Genomic DNA, 19,858 nt, shown 5'->3' with positions numbered 1-19,858 from the left:
TTACAAAATTGTAGATTTGTATTTACTTAACCCATCTAATATGTAGGTGATTGTCATTGAAATCACTTCCAAGTTATTCAGAGTATCCATTTTACTTAGTGATAACAGCAAGGGTTAACATTAAATTTATAAATAATGAAATATACTTTAAATCTAGTTTTCTAACATGGAAGAGTATAGAAAATGAGGTTTGTTTCCAAATTGTAGACATATTTAAGAGTCTCAATGGACAAAAATATAGAATGCAATCTCAAACACCAAAGAATTTTTTCCTTCCATGCAAAATATATCTTCTATATGCAAAGACAGCAGTGCCCCAAACATTCCAGCTGTCACAGACTCCTTCCTCTCCACCAACATATAGAGGCATGCAGTATGTTCTTGTGCAAACCCAGCCCAAACTTTGAATTTCTGTGGCACAGTTGGTCTGTGGTGACTGAAGAATGGAAGCAGTTAATACCAACTGTTTGGTGCATGATGCCATGTACCGTACTTCCTCTCCAGGAAGTGGATCCTCAAACCTAGAGCTGCACCCACACAAGCCATTAATTTAGTTACCCTCTATGAATTGTTCACTGCCTTTCATGTCTGAAAAAGCTGTACATTGTTAATTACTTTTTCCAGAATATGGAAACATATCATATACTTTCCAAACAATCTTATCAGTGTTCTGTATGACATTAATGGCACCAAATTAATGTTTTAGTTTACCTAATGACTTTCTGTCTTTACTCCCTTTAAATGTTAGACTTTGCTTGAAACTTCCTTATTTTAATGATCTGCCTTGGTCTGCTATTTCTTTTACTATTTTCTCAGATGCAGCCGTCCATTGAGGCTACACACTCTTCCAGAGAGACATATCCTTTACACACGCTGTCCAGTGTCTGAAGTGTGTGTTGCTGTCTTTAATTTGAACTGAGTCTTCTTTATGTAGGTGTTGTGTCTCTTCTCCTGAGGAGAAACTTCTATTCACGCAATCTCATGACAGATTAAAGTAACAATTCTATGAAAGTCCAACTTGGCAAATGAAGACTTTTATTGGAGTTTCTTACTGGACTATACTTGCAGGAGTGTGAACAACCAAAAAGTCCACAAATGCTTCATCCTTAGAGTTCCTGCAAGACTTGTAGGTGTCTCTCAGCATAGGAGAGCTTTCACTGCCTAGCTCTTGCTCTGGCAGTTTGTTTCTTGGGGACTATCATTTGCAGGCAGCAGCTGACAACATTCTATTTCCTGGAAAAACTACAGAGGCAGCTGTCAGCATGCTGATAGGCAAGTCATGGCGACACCCACTACAGTCCCACTCCTCTTTGAACAGCTCCTTCTAAAAGCCCAAACAAAAAGCGAGGCATTGGCAAGTCCCCCTTGTGACTGTCCTGTTGGGCAGTTCTGATGATTTTATCTTGGTCACAGCACCTTTGTGGTACTCTAAGGAACTTGCTCTCTCCTTCTTCCCCTACTGTTCAGTAAATGTCTTTTTGGCTTTCGCACTTGTGTTCCTGTTTCCAGCTATTAGTGTGTTAGCTCCCACCACCACCTGCCTCAGCACCTGCAGCAGTTACGTCTTCCGTCAGCTGCTGCCAGGTGCCTTCCACCATCAGTTAGTGACATGAGCACCCCTTAAAAGTGTCCATCAGTCGCGGTCTTCTCTCTCCTCTTGTGCTTTTGTCTATCTGTCTGTCTGCCTCTCTCATGTCCCCACAGCAAGGTGGCCTTTTGCTCTTTCACTCTCCTTCTTTCTCTCCCCCAATAAACCTCTTGCACTAACTCCGTTGTGTGTGTCGCGTTCTCTTTGTGGCATACCATGGCAGGGCCCGCTGAAGGTAGCCACTTTGCAGTGTTTCATCCTTTCATTGGTGCCAAGACTTCCGAGACTTTCCTGGCATTTGGTCTAGATCCTACCCACCCACTCTTCCTGCAACAGATCCGCTTTCTCATCCACCGATCACTTTGCTTTCCATTCCACAGTGGCAGCTGCTAAGTCCTCCCCCTCCGTTGGCTTAAACACATCCCCGAGTCTCTGACCACTTCCCTGGATAAGATTTGCTCTTGAGCATGGTTTTCACCCTCTGACTTTTTTCAGAAGCCTGGTACCAGACAACTGTCTCACCTGGACAGCTGTGACCCACTAGACAGCTTTGCCTTCTTTATTTGGTCCTCCCTGGATCCTGAGGATGCTCAGGCTTCAGAGCTCTCTCTTCCTCATGGATGGGAACTGTGTCATACACCTCCTTGATCCCCATGGGATATCTTTTGGAGAACCTCTGACCACTCCTTTTTGGCCTCAATATACCTCAGACCAAGTGATCAGGGGAACGAGAAGGAATTCTCCACTCCCTGTTTCTTCTTCTTCTTCGCTCAAGGCCTGTTTGTTTCTGTCTGCTCTCCCTCCTTAAACTGTTGGAAAGTGGGAGTCAGAGCTGGAGATGCCAGTTGCAGCTCTCCTCCATCTTGTCTGGTGACCTCATCAGGATGTAGGTGGCCACATGGCTGGCAACCATCTTTACTAAGGTTAAAGAGTGCAGATCATGTGACTTCATCTTAAGATGACCATATGTTATAAAGCAACAATTATAAAACTTCTTAGTCCTACTGAGCTCTTAGTTTATCATTGAATCTCTTTTTAGACTAAGGAAGCAACAATAAGTCTCAAATATTTTGGATTGGTATAGATTTTTATATGATGATAAAAATTTAAGGTTATATTTACAACAACATACTATATATGGGATTCAACTCTGGTTTACAATCTACTCTATATGGTGATAAAAAATTAAGGTTGTGAAGGTCTATTCAGATTAACAAAAGCTGATTTAAGACATGTCTAACTACTTATATCTTTGCTAAATGTTTAACACCAAGCTAGTAGAAAAATTGAATGGGTAACAACATATATTTGATAAATAAGGTACATTTGATAATCAAGATTTATAAATTCCTAACATCTACTTAGGTTCACAGTAATATTTGTCTAGCTTTGTCTTCACTCACTTTAAGCTTTAGCTATTTGGATAAATTAAGCCATACAAAAACCCCTGCAATATTCTATAATGGGATGTCTGGTTCCCCAAGAAAGTCCTCTTCCCAAGGTCAGGCATTTAAACAAAAGCCCTTATTTCCTCGGAGGCTTAAAGAAAGTTCCTGCTTGCAAAAAACGGAGTCATTTTTCTTATGTCAGGCAAGAGGATCTTGTGGCCCTTCCATTTATGTATGACTGTGGTGCCTATTAACGTGTCAAGGCAATGCTAGTCTTCAGGCTCCCACAGCCCCTGCTCATGGGCCCCACCCCAGCTCACAAGGCCCCTTTCTCCTGTTCCCATTTAACCTTGAATATCTTTGCCCTGTTGCCTCTCCTTGCTTTCCCAGGAAACAGCCTTGACAGTTTGGAATGAACTTTTTCCCTTTTTCACCATGGAGTGGCTATTTTCATTTCATGGTATACTATAAAAGGATCAGTAAAGTTGCCAGTCTCTCGATGGATTGTATATATGATTAAAAAGTTTTATTTTGATGCTAGAAGAGCTTCCTTTCAAAATTTGTTATTTTTAAAGGTTAAACCAAACAGGAATGGAACTTAAAGTCCTTGCCTTATGAAAGCTACTAACTTATTGTAAACTGTTATGGATAGTTAAGGAATATCAGTTAATAATCAGTCACCTTATAAATGATCAAATTCTTTAATTGTAGTCATGATAAGTACTAATGTAATTAATTACAAGAATTAGCTTTACCTAGCCCCCTGTGTATGTTTTCAAAGTTAACCCTAAAACAACTAATTAGAAACAAGCAAAGTTTGTCTATTCAGATATACTTAATACATAGGTGGTCCTCAAATGCTTCAGAGATCTGCAAAATATGGCATTTAAAATGTTTAAGCTTCCCATAATAGACAGAAATTCCCCCCCTCCTAGTGGGAACCCTTAAAGTATCCAAAAAAGACAGATGGGGCACAACAACTCCACCTAGATTGTGCTAATGCTAGCCACTGGGGAAAACTGCCCCATGCCTCGCCTGCTGCCAGAGCTCTGTCCACACTGTGGATGCTTTTGTGTAGACTGCCCTACTTTGCCTGGTCAAAGTAAGGTCAGTCCCCCAAGTTACTCCTCTAAAGAAAAATCTCAGACCTGGGTCTGGCAGCCAAAGACCTATGCTGCTCTGTATGGCAAAGATTAAATGCTGTCCTGTATGACAGCCAAAGACCTAAGACTACTGCTCCCAATGAAGCTCTGGAGACCACCAGAACCTAAAGTAACCCATCTAAGTAATGGGGAAGTCTCTGTCATTTTGAATAGATTCGGAAGCTGCTTAGTCTGCACTTCTGCTTACTCAGGTGAAATTTATCCTTCTAAGAACTCTGATGGCATTGACAACTAGGCTAGTGATAGTTTTGCCAGTTTAAACAACAGCAATCAAGGCTTCGGCTACCTTCTCAGTTCCCTTTATGTGTAAAATTCAGGTCATGGACCTTACTCTCCTAGAGTTAAGGAATGGCCTTACTCTCCTAGTTTAAGGAACTCCCCCTACAATGACTACCCTCAGGAATCAACCACATGTGTCTCCTGGTGAATGATTAGGTAGAAAGGAGGTGTTTTAAGGTGTAAAGTTTATGTGAGGATATGAAAATTTAAGTTGTGAGGATCTAAGAAAATGGTTTAGGGTCTAAGAAGGTATTTTTTTTGAGGCATGTAAATGCAAGTATAAAGGTCCAAGGAAGTGAAAGCTTAAATTGTCATAAGAAAGTGACTTAAGGTGTATAAATGCAAGTTATAGAGGTCTGAGGATGTGAAAGCTTAAGTGGTGATTTTTAAAAGTGATTAAAGGTGTATAAAAAGAATAGAAAACATTTCAGATTTCTTCCTCTCACTATGCTACTGTTATATTAAGACCTCAAAAGTCCATAGTCCTAACATTGATCAATAGAGTTCTGATAGACTATTAATCTAGCTCTGGTAAAGCACGACTATTTTGATCATAATCACAAGCTCAAGATTTTAAATTCCCTTTGATTGTCTTCTAAGTATAGACTTAAAAGTGCTTCTCATTGTGCAGAAAGTGTCTGTTTAGTCTATATATACCCTGTCTTCTGGATAGAGGAAAGAATGTTCATGCTTTTAACCCAGATTCATTTCTGTATCTCCAAGATTTTACTGTGACTCAAAGGCATGAGTCTACTGCCTTGTTTACAATGTGGATTTCAGTACAGATTATAAACAGTGGGAATGCTGATGTGTATAAAACTCAGCTCTCTTTGTAAACTCCAAATTCTTGCAAGCTCCAGGAATCTGTCTAAAACTTACCTTTTTGTAACTCAAAATTCTTGTAAACTTTGGGGAATCAACTTGAATCCACTTCTCATGGGTCAAATGGACTCCAGATAAGTACTGTCAATTAACAGCCTGTTTCCCCACCTGCCTATTCCTCTTATTCCTGAAGGTGGGATCTCCCCCACCTTTTTCTGGTCTTGGGACTCCCCTTCCTCAATTACCAGGACCTAAGAAAAAATTTCCCCCTAAACACTTTAACTTTATTTTTTTGCCCCATATATATCTGTTCCAGCATCATGCCAGGTTCAGGTGTCGCCTCAAAAATCTACATCCCAGACAGCTTCAAAGTGGCTAGCCCTGAGTGGTCCAGCCTCACAGACTGCTTCAACTAGTCCTTCACTTTCCTAGTGACTGAAGGTCCCACAGAGCCTGGACAGTGAGTGAAACAGTCAGCTATGCCAGGACTTGGCCAGCATCACAGCTTTCTCTGGTCCACAAAGATGCAGATGTCCCCAGACAGCTGGAAGCAGTCGCGAGAACACGGCTCCCTCATTCTTGCCTCACCAGCCACCCCTTCCTACTTTCTCATCTTTTTATAAAGGTGAGGAAACAGGAAGCCTGCCTTAGCAGGCAGCAGCAATTACACCATCAGCTGCTGCCAAGTGCCTTTCCACCTTTGGTTATGTGATGTGAGCACCCCTTAAAATTGTCTGTCAGTCACAGGCCTCTCTCTTGCTCCTCTTGCTCTCTTGTCTATCTGTCTGTCTGCGTATCTCAGGTCTCTACTCCAAGATGGCCTTTTACTCTTCCACAAATGTGGTGATATTGTGTCCCCCAATATATTGTGCACCCTAATAAACTTATCTGGGGTCAGAGAACAGAACAGCCACTAGATATAGAGGCCAGAAAATGGTGGCACACATGCCTTTAATCCTATCCTTCTGGAGGCAGAGATCCATCCAGATCTCTGTGAGTTCAAAGCCACACTGGAAACAGCCAGGCATCGGGACACATGCCTTTAATCCCAGGAAGTGATGGCAGGAAGCAGAAAGGCATATAAGGTGTGAGGACTAGGAACTAGGGCTTTTAAGCTTTTAGGCTTTTAGCTGAGATCCATTCGGATGAGGACTCAGAAGCTTCCAGTTTGAGGAAACAGAATCGGATGAGGAGTTGTTGAGGTGAGGTTAGCTGTGGCTTGTTCTGCTTCTCTGATCTTTCAGAGTTCACCCCAATACCTGGCTCCCAGGTTTGTTTTAATGAGACCGTTTAAGATTTGAGCTACACACTCTCCCTGTCCCCCAATAAACCTCTTACACTAACTCTGTTGTGCATGTCGTGTTCTTTTGGTGGCATACTTTGGCAGGGCCTACTGAAGGTACTCACTTTGCCAAGTTTTATCATTTCAATTAGTCTTTGCATTAATCATCACCTTCTACAAAAGAAGCTTCTCTGATCAAGGCTGAGAGCAGTGACATAAACAGACTATTGGTATAAGCAGACACATTTAAAAGGCAGATTGACGACCTGTGCCCTCCCCAGTCATAGGCTTTTAAACAGATTTACTGTACCAGGAGTGTATTCTCTCCTATGGAGCAGGCTTCATGTGTCTTTACATTCACAAAGTTTCAAAAGGAATGGAATCCACATAAAAGTACTTAAAATAGTATATATTAATTGGCAAGTTTTCCATACTATGAGGTGATTTGATGTTAAAACACATCAACATTTTACAAATTTATTTATATTTTCATGCAAGTGTGTGTCTGTTGTATCCTTTCCTTCCCCTTTGTAGCACCATCCCTTGTCATTAGTCTCCTTTCTCCCTAGAGCATTTAAACTCCACCCTTCTAGAAACAGCATAATTTCATTCGCATTTATGGCTGGAAAAATTTTGTTTTTGTGTGCATATGCCACATTCCCTTTATTCGTTCCTCTGTTGATAGATACCTAGGTTAATTCCACAAAATAGCTATTGATCAATAGTATTGCAATCAACATTGATGTGTAAGGATCTCTGATATGTTAACTTGAAGTCATTTGACTAAATACACAGGGGTTATATAGATGAGTTATACAGAGATCTCTTTTTAGTCTTTGAGCTACTTCTGTACCAAGTTCAATAGTGGGTATACATTTCCATTTCCTCTTTTGTCCATGTCACCACTAGCATTTGTTGTGATTTGCTATCTTCAGGATTTCCATTCTGACGGGGTAAGATGTAATCTCATTGTCACATTGTCATTTTATTTTGAATTCCTCTGATGGATAGTGTGGTGGTTTGGATGAGAAATGTCCCCAACAGCTCAGGCATTGGAATACTTGGTCCCAAGTTGGTGGCCCTGTGTGGAGAGGAGGTGCAGCCTTGCTGAGGGAGGTCCATTACTTGGAGCAGTGCTCTGAGAGGCTACAGATTCAACCCACTTACAGTTCACCATCTGCTTCCCGTTCTGATTGAAGAAGAGCTCTTTCATCTTCCTGCTTTAGCCATCTGCTACCATGCCTCCCCTGCAATTATGGACTCTCCCTCAGGAAGCGTAAGTCAAATAAACTCTCCATGAGTACCTTTTGATGATGGTGTTTCAGTATAGCAACTAATACAATTAGTACGTTTACAAATTTTTCTATATTATATTCTACTTATATTCCAACCATTGATGAATGGAACCTCATTAAATTAAAAACATTCATCTATCAAAGGAAACAGTTAATTAAATTAATAAAGAAATAGGCCATAAAGATCGAAAAAAAGCAACTTTGCTGGCTTTATATCTGACAGAAGATTAACATCTAGAATGTACAAAGAACTCAGAAAACTAGACAGGAACTCAAAAAGCCCAAGCAACAAATTGGCTAATGAAGTGAATAGTTCTCAAAAGATATTCTCATTTTAAGAAACTGTTACTCTCTTGCCTTTGAGAGGACAGACACATCAAACGTTAGTTTCCCATTGCTACTGCAATATTACCACAAATTTTGTTTCTATATCTGTAGATCAGGAGTCCAACATGGATGTAAATAATGATTCATTTTTTTTTTGAGGCTCCAGCTTATAATTTGCTTGTTTGTTCTCACCTTGAACGTTGCCTACACTACGTGCCTTGTGGGCTTAGTATTCAGTCTTCCAGTAAGTCTCTTCTCCTCAAGGAAATTTCTCCTCTTTAAAGGACCTAGATATGGCCAATTGAAGGAAGTCATGATAATATCCCTATTTCCAGGTCTTTAATCATATCTGAAAACTCTCTTTTATCAGATAAGGTAATGTACTCATAAGTCCCAAGGTTTAGGATACAGGCATCTTTCAGGTGGGAAGAATTATTATGTCTTTAAAATGCTACTTTTTTTTTCTTTTAATTATGCATATATGTGTATGTTTGTATATACATGTGTATGTACATATGTGTATATGTACATATGTGTATATGTATATGTGAATGTGTGTACCAGTGCTCTCAGAGGGTAAGAAGACATTGGATCCCCTGGAGCTAGAGATACAGATGTTTTGTGACACACAATGTGGGTGCTAGGATCTGAACTCAGTTCTTATGGAACAGACGTATGTACTCGTAACCACTGAGCCATTTGTCCAGCCCTACAAATGATACTTTAGTAAAAGACCAACCCTCCCCCACAAAAACCCCCTAACTTCACATACCCTGCAGAGAACAAAAGACAAAAAACCTTACACCTATGAGGAATTTTTCCTTTACATTACTTTAAAAATAAAATCATCATATTGTATATAGAAATTAATCTTTACAGCATTGAGTCTTGAAAACTACACATAGAATATTCTTCTTTGGCCAAGTTTTGATAAAGCATTTCCTAAAGTGAATTGCAATACTAAAGCAACTTTTTTGGTTATCAATTTGCCATTATTTACATTACTTATAGCCATCATATGATCATCAATGAGAATAACCCAATTCTGGCTATCATTGCACAGAAATGAATCACTTTAATAATAAAATTTTGATTAATCTTGCCTTTTGAAATGTTACCTCTGGTCATATAGCAAACATTCCCCAAATTATTCAGAAATCTACAAAGTGACTCTTCTACAACTAAACTGTTATCTGTTAGGCTTGTTTATGGGTTGAGTTGAGTTAGGGTTGAGTAGAGGTTTTCTCTCTGTGTTACTTTGTGACACACCAACTGTATACGTGTCTTTTAAGTAGAAAATCTGAGAAATATGAGAGGCAAAGTCCAACCATGTAAAGACATTTCAGCTTCTGTTAAAATGTGACAAACTTTTAATCTTCTCACATACCACTGACCAAAAGAAAACACATGGGACATCTAAACTGGAGGAAAAGGGGAATATTTACTCCCACCACTGATGTCCTGGCTAAAGCTGGGAAAAAAGAAAATGTGAGCAAATAATACAAAATGAGTACAGCAAAGTTCCTGGATATAACCCAGCACTCTCTCCCTTTACCCTATGTCCACCTCTATCTGATTCCCCCCCTCCCAATCCCATTCATCCCCAGATAAAATCTATTCTATTTCTTCCTCCCATTGAGATCCATGCATCCACCCAGAGTCTGTCTCTTTACCTAACCTCTCTGGGTCTCTAGATTGTAGCTTGGTTATCATTCACTTAATGGCTAATATCCACTTATAAGCAAATACATACCACATTTATCTTCCTGGGTCTGGGTTACTAGCACAGCCTGTAACCAGTTTCCAGGCTGCAGACAGGGCTTAAATGGAAAGTCCATAGTGTAGCACAAACTGAGATTTTTTTATCTGAGGGGTTAGGGAAAAAAGCACACTTACCTATTCTGATGGTTTCATTTCTTTATTCTCTCATCTTGTTCTTTTTATTATGCTGTTTTCTTTCATGTTCTACTACTCTGTTGCTACCTCACATTGTACTCTCTCGTTGCTCCCCTGCATTGTTCTGTCCTATCATGTCTTTTTACAGGCAATATAAAAGTTCTAATTATCCAAGAACACCTGCAGCCCTCATTTGGGACTTCAGAATCAAATTACTTTCTGTAGCCTTGACTAGTCAGAATTTATTTTCACAAATTAAGGTCAGGAATGGGTGCAAAGACTTAATCATTTGCCAGCTAGCAATAATTGGGCTGTCTTTGTATTTACAGCCTAGCCAGATAGTACAGCTGTGTGCCCCTGTGAATAAAAATATTGGAAACGTTTATCTAAAAAAACACTAGCAAGACATCAGGTCTAATTTAAAGTTCTTTTGAAGCTTTATATCAGCTAGTGGTGTTTCAGCAATAAAATTAGAGGAATTTGAGCTAATCTGGCTCCCAGTTTATCATTAATTTGAGCTGTGATCAGAAGCAGCTTCTAGGGGGAATTTTGGGCCTTGACTATGTAACAAAATCTTTGTATTCATTTTTATACATTAAAATTATACAGCTTATGGAGGAGTCATCTTTTTGACAATCCACATAATAGATGCCCAGTATATCAAGATGTTATCATGAGATAGACATACTACAATACAGGTAGTAGGCACTCCCTATACCTACACATTGTAGCAGCAAACATGTAAGGACACAACAGAAACAAAAGACATCCCAGAGTGTGTATTCTCGCAAGCTTTGGTTAAGCAAGACATGCCCATCAGAGTTTTTCTTTTGGTAGGCTGACACTTGAACTTCAATTGCCACCTGCTGTTCCTCTGAAATAGCTAATGGCTACCAGCAGGTTACCTCACTCAGAACTATTTTTTTCTGGTTTCATCCATTTGTCTAACAATTTCATGATGCCATTTTTTAAACAACTGAGTAATAGTCCATTGTATGTATGTTTTTCTTTTCCTTATTTTTTTCTTTTCTTCATATTTTCTTTATTCATTCTTTGTTTGAGGGGCATGTAAGTTGTTTCTAGTTTCTGGTTATTATGAATAAAGCCATAATGAACATAGTTGAGCAAGTGTTCTTGTGGTGTGATTGACCATCCTTTGAGTATGTACCCAAGAGTGGTATAGCTGGATCTTGAGGTAGATTGACTCCCAACTTTCTGAGGAACTGCCATACTGATTTCCATAGTGGCTGTACAAGTTTGCATTCCCATCAACAGTGGGGGAGTGTTCCTCTTGCTCCACATCCTCACCAGCATGAGCTGTTATCAGTGTTTTTTATCTTAGCCATCTGACAGGTGTAAGATGATATCTCAGAGTCATTTTGATTTGCATTTCCCTGATGAGTAAGGATGTTGAGCAATTCCTTAAATGTCTTTCAGCCATTTGAGATTCTTCTGTTGAGAATTCTCTGTTTATCTCTGTAGCCCATTTTTAATTGGATTGCTTAGTATTTTGATGTCTAGTTTATTGAATTCTTTAAATATTTTGGAGATCAGCCCTTTCTCAGATGTGGAGTTGGTGAAGATCTATTCCCATTCTGTAGGCTGTCGTTTTGTCTTATTTACTGTGTCCTTTGCCTTACAGAAGCTTTTCAGTTTCAGGAGGTCCCATTTATTAATTGTCAATCTCAGTGTCTTTGTTATTGGTGTTATATTTAGGAAGTGGTCTCCTGTTGCCAATGCATTCAAGACTACTTCCTACTTTCTCTTCTATCAAGTTCAATGTAACTGGATTTACATTGATGTCTTTGATCCACTTAGAGTTGCAAGGTGATAAGTATGAATCTATTTGTATTCTTCTACATGCAGACCTCCAATCTGACTAGCACAATTTGTTGAAGATGCTTTTTTTTCCAGTGTGTATTTCTGAATTTTTTATCAAACAATAGGTGTCTAGAGGTGTGTGTATTTATGTCTGGGCCTTCAATTAGATTCCACTGATCAACATGTGTGTTTCTGTGCCAACACCATGCAGTTTTTATTACTATATCTCTGTAGTACAACTTGAAATCTGGAATGATGAGTTTTTCAGCAATTCCTTTATTGTATAGGATTGTTTTAACTATCCTGGGTGTTTTGTTTTTCCATAAGAAGCTGAGTATTGTTCTTTCAAGGTCTGTGAGAAATTGTGTTGTGATTTTGATGTAGATTGTATTGAATCTGTAGATTGCTTTTGGTAGGCCATTTATATTATGTTAATCCTACAGATCCATGAGCATAGGAGATCTTTCCATCTTCTGATATCCTCTTCAATATTTTATTTCAAAGACTTGTAGGTTTTGTCATACAAGTTTTTCACTTTTATGAGTTATCCCAAGGTATTTATTTTATTTGCGGGTATAGTAAAAGATATTGTTTCCCTGATTTCTTTCTCAGTCCATTTGTCATTTTTATATAGGAGGGCTACTGATTATTTTGAGTGTATCTTGTATTCAACCACTTCAGTGAAAGTGTTTATCAGCTTTAGGAGTTCCCTGGTCGAATTTTTAGGGTCACTTATGTATACTACCATATCATCTGCAAATAAAGATACTTTGACTTCTTCCTTTCCAATTTGTGTCTCCTTGATCTTCAGTTGTGTTATTGCCCTAGCTCAAACTTCTAGTGCTATAATTGAATCTATGTGGAAGGAGTAGAAAACCTTGACTTAGTCCTCATTTTAGTGGAACTGCTTTGAGTTTTTCTCCATTTAATTTGATGTTGGCTATAGGCTTGCTGTAAATTGTGTACTTGTGCTGTAAATTATGTTTTGGTATGTCCTTTGCATCCATAATCTTTCCAGGATTTTTATCATGCAGTGATGTTGAATTTTTGTCAAAAAGCCTTTTCTGAATCTAATGAGATGATCATGTGTTTTTTTTTCTTTTGGTTTGTTTATATGGTGGATTACATGTATTTATTTTTCATAAATTAAACTATCCCTACATCTCTGGGATGAAGCCTACTGTGGTAGTTTGAATATAATTGGCCCCTATAAGCTCATGGGGGCTGGCACTTTTATTAGGTTTGGCCTTGTTGGAGGAAGTGTGTCACTGTGGGGGTTGGCTTTGGTGTCTCCTATGCTCAAGCTATGCCTAGTTCATTTCAGATCCTGTTGCCTGCTGGCCAAGATGTAGGACTCTCAGCTCCTTTTCCAACACCAAGTTTGCCTGCACACCACCATGTCATACCATGATGATAATGGACTAAACTTTTGAAAATGTAAGCCACCACAAATAAATGTTTTTTCCTTTATAAGAGTTGCCATGGTCATGGTGTCTCTTCATAGCAATAGAAACTCTTAGATGCCTACTTTATCATGGTGATGATCTTTTTTATGTGATCTTGGATTCGATTTGCAAGTATTTTTTATTTTATAATTTGATTTAATTTTACATATCAGCCACGGATTCCCCTGTCCTCCCTCCCCCCAGCCCATCCCCCATTCCCATCTCCTCTAGGGCAAGGACTCCCCTGGTGATTCAGCCCAACCTGGTAGATTCAGTCCAGGCAGGTCCAGTCCCCTCCTCCCAGGCTGAGCAAAGTGTCCCTGCATAGGCCCCAGGTTCCAAACAGCCAGCTCATGCAATGAGCACAGGTCCCTGTCCCACTGCCTGGGTGCCTCCCAAACAGTTCAAGCCAATCAACTGTCTCACTTATCCAGAGGGCCTGATCCAGTTGGGGGCTCCTCTGCTATCGATTTGCAAGTATTTTTTGAGTACTTTAGCATCTATGTTCATAAAGGAAAAAATGATCTGTTTTTCTCTTTCATTGTTGGGTCTTTGTATGGTTTGGGCATCAGAGTAACTGTGGCCTCATAAAATGTATTGGGCAATGTTCCTTCTGTTCCTATTTTGTGGAAAAATTTGAGGAGTATTTGTATTAATTCTTCTTTGAAAGTCTGGTAGAATTCTTGCTAAAACCACCTGACTCTGGACTTCTTTGGTTGGGAAACTTTTAATGACTGCTTCTATTATACTAGGGGTTATAGATTGGTTTAAATTGTTTACATGATCCTGATTTAACTTTGGTAAGTGGTACCTATTGAAGAAATTATCCATTTCTTTTAGATTTTCCAATTTGGTGGAGTATAATTTATTGAAGTATGACCTAATGATTCTTTGTATTTCCTCAGTGTCTGTTGTTATGTCCCACTTTCCATTCTGATTTTGTTAATTTGGATATCCTCTCCCTGCATTTTGGTTAATTTGGATAAGGGTTTTTTTTTCTTTCTTGTTGATTTTCCTCAAGGAACCAACTCTTTGTTTCATTACTTTTATATTGTTCTATTTGTTTCTATTGATTCATTTGAGCCCCTAGTCTGATTATTTCTTGCTGTCTTACTCTTGCATGTGCTTACTTCTTTTTGTTCTAGCTTTCAGGTGTGCTGTTAAGTTGCTAGTATGAGGTCTTTCCAATTTTCACACAGGCATTTAGTGCTATGAACTTTCCTCTTAGCACTGCTTTCATTGTGTCCCATAAGTTTGAGTATGCTGTATATTCATTTTCATTGAATTCTAGAAAATCTTTGATTTCTTTATTTCTGTTTTGGCTCATTTTTTAGTCAGTAGAGAGTTGTTCAGTTTCCATTAATTTGCAAGCTTTCTGTTGTTTCTATCTAGCTTTAATCCGTGGTGGTCTTTTATTTATTGGGATTCTTTTATTTATTGGGATTTGCTTTGGGATTCTTTTATTGGGATTCTTTTATTTATTGAGATTCTTTTATTTATTGGGATTTGCTTTGTGTCCAAGTATGTAGTCAGTTGTTTTGAGTTTCTTGAGGTTCTGAGAAGAAGGTATATTCTTCTGTGTTTTGTGGGAGCTCATAACTGACTCAGTTTCCCAGTTTGAATCTGAAGCCTATTCTGAGTCAATCGAGTTCAGGCTTGCTTGCTCCAGAGTCACGAGAAAGTCCTGATTAGCCCGTAGAGTCTCCTTGAAGGGCCTTGAGAAAGTCCTGATTAGCCCACAGAGTCTCCTTGAAGGGCCGTGAGAAAGTCCTGATTAGCCCGTAGAGTCTCCTTGAAGGGCTGTGAGAAAGTCCTGATTAGCCCGTAGAGTCTCCTTGAAGGGCTGTGAGAAAGACCTGATTAGCCCATGGGAAGGCACACTGAGATAGAAAATGAAACTGCCTACTCCTTGACTCAAGGACAGGCTAGATAGTGGTTGAATGCCTGTGCTGTGCATTGTTCTACCTCTGTCCTTCAAGACCGTATATAAGCTGGTTGTGAAATAAACTCGGGACTGTCCGGCATTGACTGGCAGACCTCTCGACTCTGTTCTGTCTTCTTCATTGTCTCTTCAATCCGCGCGCCTTCAACCAGCTACCCAGTCGACTGGTCCTCAGGCTCTGACAGCGTTTGGGTGAGATGTTCTGTGAATATCTGCTAAGTCAATTTGGTTTATAATGTCTGTTAGCTACAGTATTTCTTTGTTTAGCTGTTGTCTGTATCACCTATCACCTGCCTGTTGGTGAGCGGAGGTTACTGCACTCTCCCACTATCAATGTGTGAGGGTAAATATATTATTTAAGCTGCAGTAGTGCTTCTTTTACAAACTTGGGTGCCCTTGTGTTTGGGGTATAGATGATAAGAATCAAAATGTCATCTTGTTGGATTTTTCCTTTGGTGAGTATGTAGTGTCCTTCCCAACCTCTTTTTATTAGTTTTGGTTTGAAGCCTATTTTGTTAGCTATTAAAATGGCTACACCAGCTTGTTTCATAGGTCCATTTGCTTTGAATATCTTTTTCCAACCCTTCACTCTGAGGTAATACCTATCCTTGATGTTGAGGTATGTTTCTTGCATACAACAGAAGGGTGGATACTGTTTTCACGTTCATTTTGTTAGTCTTTTTCTTTATTGGCGAATTGAGATCATTGATACTGAAAAATACCAAAGACCAACGATTGTTGATTCGTGTTATTTTGTTGTTGGTGGTGGTGGTGTGTATTTCCATTCTTTTAATTTGCTGATGTGAACTTATTTATTTCCCATGTTTTCATGGTCGTAGTTAATCTCCTTATGTGGAGTTTTTTCCTTCTAGTACCTTTTGTAGGGCTATATTTATTAGATAGATACTGTTTAAATTTGACTTTATCATGGCATATCTTTTTTTTTTATCTATGGTGATTCAAAGTTTTGCTGGGTATAGTAGTCTGACCTGGCATCTGTGGTCTCTTAGAGTCTGTAGCACATCTGTCCAGGCCCTTATAGCTTTTAAAGTCTCCATTGAGAAGTCAGGTATAATTCTAATAGGTTTGCATATATAATGTGTTACTTGGTCTTTTTCCCTTACAGCTTTTAATATTATTTCTTTGTTCTGTGTATTTAGAGTTTTGATTATTTTGTGGCAAGAGGGCTTTCTTTTCTAGTTCAATCTATTTCATGTTCTGTATGTTTCTATTTATTTATTTATTTATTTATTAATTATGTATACAGTATTCTGCCTGCATGTATGCCTACAGGCCAGAAGAGGGCACCAGATCTCATTACAGATGGTTGTGAGCCACCATATGGTTGCTGGGAATTGAACTCAGGTCCTCTGGAAGAACAGCCAGTGCTCTTAACCACTGAGCCATCTCTCCAGCCCCCTGTATGTTTCTTGTACCAACCAACACAGGCACCTCCTTTTTAGGTTAGGAATTTTTCTTCTATGGCTTTGCTGAAAATATTTTCTGTAGCTTTGACCTGTGTTTCTTTTTATATTTCTAGCATTCTTAGATTTGGTCTCTTCATAGTGTCCCAGATTTCCTGCATGTTTTCTGTCTGGAGTTTTTTAGATTTAACATATTTTAACCATTTCTTCTATTGTATCTTCAATCCCTGACATTCTCTCATTCATCTCTGTTAATGAAGCCTGCCTCTGTAGTTCCTATTCAAATTCCTAAATTTTTAATTCCAGAATCTCCTCAGTTTGGGTTTTCTTTCTTTATTATTAAAATAATTTGTTATTATAACAATAATTCTTTAATTGTTGATTCTGTTTTCATTTTCAGGTCTTGAATAGTTTTATTCATTTCCTTTAACTATTTGTTTCCTTGGATTTCTTTAAGGGATTTATTTCCTCTTTAATGACCTCTATCATCTTCATATAGTTTGGTTTTTAAGGTCTTTTGTTGTGCTTCAGCTATGTTGGAGTATTCAGGGCCTGCTGTGTAGGATAGATGGGCTCTGAAGGAGACGTGTTGCCCTAGCTGTTACTGGTTTTGTTTTTATGCTGGAGACCGAGCATCTGGGATTGAGATGATTATAGGTCTGGGTGTTGATTTCTGGATTTGTCTTTGTTCCGTGAGTGTTTTGTCCCTTGGTTTCTGTTTCCTCTCTGGATTTTTGGAGCGTGTGATGGCTGTGTGTTTGCTGCCTGTTCTCCTGGCCTGCTCAGCTGGTGTGTTCACAGGGAAAGCCTGCTGGTGTTGGAGGCTGGGATACTGGATGAGTTGGGGGAAGGAAGGTTGGAGGAGGAAGTCTTTGTGATCCATTGGGGATGGGGTCAGAGAGGAAAGCTAGAGCACAGCAGGTTTCCAGCTACAGAGCTGGGGATGAGACTGGAGCGATTGGATCTCAGGAGCAGTAGGAGAGCTGTGTGTCTGCCTTCCACGTACTGTTGCCCTGGGAGGGGCTGCCCTTGGGTTAGCAGAGGTGCCTGCTGGAGTTGGGGGCTGGGAAAAGCAATAAGTGGAGGGAGTGAGGTTATAAGGGGAAGATCTCTGGGATCCACAGGAGATGTGGCTAGGGGCGAAGGGAAGGCTTTAGCTGGTGTTCTGTTGCAGTGCTATGGATGAGACTGGGGGACTGGATTTGGAGGAGAGGAGGGATTCAGTTAGCTTATCTGTTTCCCTTGGTCTGCTCACCTGGTGTGTTCACAGCAAATGCATGCTGGTGTTGGAGGCTGGAAAAATGGGATGAATTGGGAAAAGGAATGCTGGGGGAGATCTTAGTGATCCATTGGGGAGGGGGTCAGAAAGGAAAGGAAGACTACAGCATGTTTCCTACCACAGAGGTGGGGATGAGGCCTGGAATTGTGGGTTTTTTTTTTTTTTTTGGTTTTTCCAGACAGGGTTTCTCTGTGTAGCTTTGCGCCTTTCCTGGGACTCACTTGGTAGACCAGGCTGGCCTCGAACTCACAGAGATCCGCCTGCCTCTGCCTCCCGAGTGCTGGGATTAAAGGCGTGCTACACCACCGCCCGGCTTGGAATTGTGTTTTTAACTTCATTTTCACACTGTTCATCACCACTGTTCAAAGTACAAGGATTTGGGGGTGGTATTTTGTATTCTGAAGCATTGTGAACTTGCTCATCATTTTATTTGTTTTTCTTTATCTTCTCCATATAAGATTATTTCGGCTACCAACACCCCGGAGGAGAAGCGGAGGCCAACATCTAATTTGAAGTATTGAAAGTGGATACAGAACTATTTCCGCAATGCAGACAATTAAGTGTGTTGTTGTCGGCGACGGGGCTGTTGGTAAAACGTGTCTCCTGATATCCTACACAACAAACAAGTTTCCATCGGAATATGTGCCAACTGTTTTCGACAACTATGCCGTCACAGTTATGATTGGTGGAGAGCCATACACTCTTGGACTTTTTGATACTGCAGGGCAGGAGGATTATGACCAACTGCTACTGCTGAGTTACCCGCACACAGATGTTTTTCTGGTATGTTTTTCCGTGGTTTCTCCATCCTTATTTGAAAACGTGAAAGAAAAGTGGGTGCCTGAGATAACTAACCACTGTCCCAAGACTCCTTTCTTGCTTGTTGGGACCCAAATTGATCTCAGAGATGACCCCTCTACTCTTGAGAAACTTGCCAAGAGCAAGCAGAAGCCTATCACTGCCGCGATTGCCGAAAAGCTGGCCCGGGATCTGAAGGCGACCAAGTATGTGGAGTGCTCCGCCCTCACACAGAAAGGCCTGAAGAATGTGTTTGATGAAGCAATTTTGGCTGCCCTCGAGCCTCCAGAACCGAAGAAGAGCCGCAGGTGTGTGCTGCTATGAACGCCTCTCCAGAGCTCTTTCTGCACAGCGATGTTTAAATCAAACTAAAGATTAAAAGTTGAAATTTGCTTCTGCAATAATGACAAACGCCCTGCACCTACCCACATGCACTCACATGAGACAAGGCCCATTGGTGTGCCTCCCTGCCCTTCCAGTACTAGTTAATTTTGAATAATTGTGCATTGTCTGAAAAGCGATGACTGCTAGTTTTTGTTTCCTTGTCTAAAAAAAACTAAATCCCCACCCCAAAAGATTGTTTCATCTGCAAATAAGCAATACTCTTATGTATTTCTTTCCTGCATTAATGTCTTTTTATTTCCTATTTTAAATAGATTTTCTTAGCATATAATCATTTTCTTTTCATTTATTTTTCTTGCTTTACCTTACTGGGGTAGAACTTCTAGTACAATGTCAAGTGAAAGGGTAAGAGAAATATTCTTGTCTTTTTCCTGATCTTCAGAGGAAAGCTGTGATATTTTTACTTCTAAGATGCTACTTATGACTTTTATCAGGATAATAAAATTCCCTTAAATTCTCAGTTGGTTAACTATTTTTTCTCAGAGTCTGTTATTGTGTTCTTTTATTTATTTGTGTTCTTACTTGTAGATAAAAGCCATACCATTTTGCTTACAGAATTTGACCTAAGGACAGGGCCTAGCAAAACTGTTCCAAAAGCTCTTGTTTGAGCATATACGACAAAACCACAATGAAAAGAAACTACATGGAGAAACTGCAAAAGGAACTTAAAAAGGAAAAAAACTATTAGTCAAACATTATTCTAATCT

At 39.6% G+C, this 19,858-nt stretch overlaps 1 pseudogene across 1 annotated transcript; it reads left to right on the top strand.

Moving 5' to 3' along the window:
- Positions 1 to 15,309: 15,309 nt before the first annotated feature.
- LOC102917845 (cell division control protein 42 homolog pseudogene) lies at positions 15,310 to 19,611 on the top strand (annotated as a pseudogene). The gene is made up of 2 exons (XR_013048031.1): positions 15,310 to 15,440; positions 18,410 to 19,611. The product of XR_013048031.1 is annotated as a cell division control protein 42 homolog pseudogene (transcript).
- Positions 19,612 to 19,858: the final 247 nt, after the last annotated feature.

This window comes from Peromyscus maniculatus, chromosome X (genome assembly GCF_049852395.1).
Source record: "Peromyscus maniculatus bairdii isolate BWxNUB_F1_BW_parent chromosome X, HU_Pman_BW_mat_3.1, whole genome shotgun sequence".
Lineage (NCBI taxonomy): Eukaryota > Metazoa > Chordata > Mammalia > Rodentia > Cricetidae > Peromyscus > Peromyscus maniculatus.
The sequence above is the reverse complement of the archived record's forward strand: the minus strand, read 5'-3'. Positions and strand labels throughout refer to the sequence as shown.